This window comes from Halichoerus grypus, chromosome 5 (genome assembly GCF_964656455.1).
Source record: "Halichoerus grypus chromosome 5, mHalGry1.hap1.1, whole genome shotgun sequence".
NCBI classification, from domain to species: Eukaryota; Metazoa; Chordata; class Mammalia; order Carnivora; family Phocidae; genus Halichoerus; species Halichoerus grypus.
The window spans coordinates 115902532-115907060 of record NC_135716.1 but is presented as its reverse complement, the minus strand read 5'-3'; positions in this window follow the sequence as shown (position 1 = coordinate 115907060).

Genomic DNA, 4529 nt, shown 5'->3' with positions numbered 1-4529 from the left:
CATGCATTTCTGCTGTTCCCGTGTGCCAGGCAATGTACATTTTCTCACCGAGTCTTTGCAACACCCCTGTGAGTAGGTGCCATTAGTAACATCTTAATCATGTTTTCTGAAACATTTTTGTTCTGGAGTTTAAATTCTAACACATCTTTTGCATATTTATACATAATACATCTTAAAAGAATCTAATGAAAACTTTAGTAGAGTCTGTAGGGGTTTTGTTTAAATTCTATGGAAATCTTCCCTTTTTATTTTATACAAATATTCTTGCAAAATGAGATAAAAGCAGATTTATGAAGATATCAAAATGATATAACTAAGGAGAGAGAGAAAATAAAAGCTGCAGAAGAATTAGCAGAAGCTAGTTTTACTTACTGAAGCCAGAAGGAAGATGAGGCAGTTGGTACTGTGGGAGGGCAGCGGGCTGGAGGCCAGGGCTCCTGGCCCTACCATGCTATTAACTACGAACTAGGTGTGCAACCTTGAAAAGTTTCTTCTCTCCTCTAGGCCTGAGTTTCTTTTGTGTCAAATGAGAGGGTGGAATAAGATGAACTCTAAAGACCATCTCAACTTTAACATTGTTTTATCTGCCAAGTGAAAGGATGAGGCACTAAATAAACATAAATATATGCCCCTATCAAGGAAGTAAAGATGTGAATTAGAAGATAGGTTTGGGAGGTGAAAAAGAGAGAGAGAGAGAGAGAGAGAATGTATGGAATTTTGACCTGGCAAGTTATAAGTAGTAGAATGACTATAGTGACTGAAAAACAAACCAGCAGACAAGGAGGGAAATCAAGATTTTATATATATACACACACACACACACACATATATATATATACACATACACACACATTAATATATATACAGAGTATATATATACACACATATAAAATATATTTAAATGTACCTAAAATATAAATATATATTTAAATATATTTAAAAATTCATATTTTTAAAGATTTTATTTATTTATATCACAGAGAGAGAGAGCGCGCTCATGCGAGAGAGCACCAGCAGGGAGAGAAGCAGAGGGAAAGGGAGAAGCAGGCTCCCTGCTGAGCAGGGAGCCCAAGATGAAAATGGGGCTCTATCCCAGGACCCCAGGATCACGACCTGAGTCGAAAGGCAGACGCTTAACTGACTGAGCCACCCAGGTGCCCTAAATATAGATATATATATAAATAGATAGATAGATAGATAGATTTCCCTCCTTGTCTGTTGGTTTGTTTTGTTTTATATATATGTATTTACATATCTACATCTATCTATCTATCTATCTATCTATCTATCTATCTATCTATACACTGAACCCAACCACCATGAAGACAATTTGTAAAAAAGAGGAAAAAATTGTATTTATTCTTTCAACAAATGTTTGTTGTGCCTGCTATGTGCCAGGGCCCATTCTGGGTATTTAGGGTATAGTAATTAACAAAAAATCTCTGCCCTCATGGAACTTACATTCTAGATTGAGGAATACAGGTGATAAACAAATTAAATAAGTAAAATATATAGTATGTTAGGTAATCGTAAGTGCTCAGCAGAAGAATGAAGTGGAGAAGGAGGGTTGAACGTGTTGAGTGGGTTTGTGACATCAGATAGTGTGGCCCAGGGAGACCTCCCTGGGTAAAGATCTGACGGAAGTCAGCAAATGAGCTGTGGTGACTTTGCTTCCATGTAGAGAATAGACTAAAAAAGGAGAAAGACAGAAAAAGGAGGAACAGTTAGGAGGTTACTGCACTAACCCAGGCAAGAGACGATGGTGGCTCAGACTAGAATGGTAGCAGTAGAAGCAATGAGAAGTGATGGGATTCTGGATATACCTGAATGTAGAATGAACAGGATTTGCCGACGGTTGGGATGTGGGGTATGAGAAAAGAGGAGTCAAGGAAACCTCAAGGGGTTTTGACTTCAGCTAAGAGTTGCCAATTGCCAAGTAAGAAAGACTGTGGGAGGAACAGTCTTGGTGGTTGTGGTGGTGGTAGGGTTACTGAACTTCAGTTTTGTTTTTTTTTTAAGATTTTATTTATTTATTTGAGAGAGAAAGAGAGAGAACAAGCAGAGGGGAGAGGGAGAAGCAGCCTCCCCGCTGAGCAGGGAACTCAACGTGGGGCTTGATCCCAGGACCCTGGGATCATGACTTGAGCCGAAGACAGACACTTAACCGACGGAGCCACCCAGGCGCCCCTGAGGTTTAGTTTTAGATGTGTCACCTGTTAGGTGCCTATTAAGTATCTAATCCATGCATGTATCATGTGTTATGGATACATGAGTGGATTTCAGGGCAGAGAGGCAGGCTGGAAGTATAAATGCATTCCAGCCATGAGGTTGGATCAGCTTCCCAGGAGAGTAAGCATAGATAGAAAAGAGACAGGGTCCAAGGATTGAACTTGGAAACTCCAATGCAGAAATGGGGACAAACATTGAGAATAAACAAAGAGGAATGACCAGAGAAGTAAGGATAAAACCAAACAAGCAGAGAGTCTTGGAAACCCAGGGAGCACTGAAGAGTGTTTCAAAGAGGAGACAGTGATTATGTCCAATGCTAATGATTGAGTGGGTGAGATGAAGACGGAGAAATGGCCACTGACTTAGCAAAGCAGAGGTCTTTAGGACCCTGATAAGAGGGGTGTTTCTAGAGAGGTCCAGGTGAAAGCCTGATTAGGGTATGTTCAAGAAAGAATGGGAGGAGAGAAATTGGAGAAGAGAGTATGGACACTCTTTCAAAGGGTTTTGCTCTAAAGGAAATGAGAGAAAGGTAAATAGCTACAGAGGAATTATAGTAAAGAGAGCTTTTACAAAACGTACGAGACAATGACACATTTGAACATTGAAGAGAGTCATCAAATAGAAAGAAAGAGACAATTTCTGGAGCAATGTCTTTTAGTAGGTGAGTGTTCTGGGATCTAGTGGCAAGTGGAGGGGTTGGTCTTGAGTAGGAGCATGGCAAGGAGAGAGGGTTGAGTAAATGGGCACAAATGCAGGGAGGAGAGCAGATGTCGTGGTGGAAGCTGAGTGACGTTCTCTTGGGTATTGTCATTTTCTTAGTGAACTAGGAAGCAAAGTCATCAGCCCAGAGTGAGGATGATGAAAGTAGAGGTTTGAAGAGTGAGGAGTGAGTATGAAACAATCATCTAGGAGAGTTGGTCCTTTTCAAACTGGTATTCTCAGAATAAGATATTCCTTGGAGTACCAATGGAGAGGAGAGGAGAAGGTGCCTAGAAGTTCATAAATGTCTTAAGTTGGAGCTGACAGAACATAACCTTTCTTCTAGAACACCACCAATATTTCCCTGGGATTTCTTATTGTAAGTCCCTTCTTCATTCCTCTCCCCCAGGGTCCCCTTCCTCAGTTTCCACAGTACAAATTGAGATGTAGCTAGATCAGTCACATATGGGTTTCAGAGAGCAGAACCACTTCCTCTACCTGACATGTTTGTTTTACTTTTGTATCAGTCAGCTTTTTCTGTTATTCTCTGGTAACAAACAATCCCCAGTTTTCAGAAGCTTACAAAAATCAGGATTTTTATCTTTCTTGTTACAGGATGGCTGTAGGGCAGTTTCAGTTCTGTTCCACATATCCTCATTCTGGAATTAAAGCTGAAGGAGGAGTCCATATTTAAGTCACACTATTTTCTGGGCAGAGGAAAAAGAGCAATGGTGGAATTAACCTGATGGCTCCCAAAGCTTCTGCATGGGAGTGGTAATTGCCACTTTTGCTCACATTTCATTGGTCAAAGCAAGTCATATGGCTCAGCCTGATGTCAATGGAATGGGAAAGCATAAACCGCTTTTAGGGAGGAACAAATAATTTGGAGCAATCATCATTAGCCACAACCTTTTCCATATGTGACAAGAGAAGTCCTTCTCAGGCAACACAATGGGTCAGATTGCTTCTTCCCAAACAGAATTGACATTTCGCCCTCAGGAGTAACCTCAGGGTGATTAGACAGTTGGTATAAATTTCTGGGTGCAATTTTATGTTTGGCACTGTGAGTGAGATTATTTAGCTTTAGAATTTAGGAAATATTTTATTACCTTCAGGGAGTCATGTCAGCTATTTTGTCACATACGTTATAGGTATTATAATATTAAAATCAACCATGCCAAGTTTTACAAAATATATCTTATAAGCTAGAAAAGAGAGTTCTGTCCAGACCTGTCTTTTGAGACCTTCTTAAGTTCCATGACCAATTTTATAATAATAGAAATATAATACAGGAAAGAGCTCTACCTGCAACTCAATAAAATAAAAATCCAGATAGAGAATTCCATATGTATTCCTTGTCTAGATGGAAGAATTTTCCAGCTTGATAAAGAGTTGGCATATTGCTTCAAGACACTGTGTAACCAAGGTCTATGACTCAAGACTTCCCATGCCAAGGATGGTGCCCTGAAGGACACAGTGTGTTGTTCTGAGTGATTGCCTAGCCCTGGCCTCCTAGAGATGAGAAACCTGAGACCAGCCATGAAGGTATGAAGGTTGACATGGATGCCTGGTACGTCGGTTTAAACATTTCTGTGTTTGGC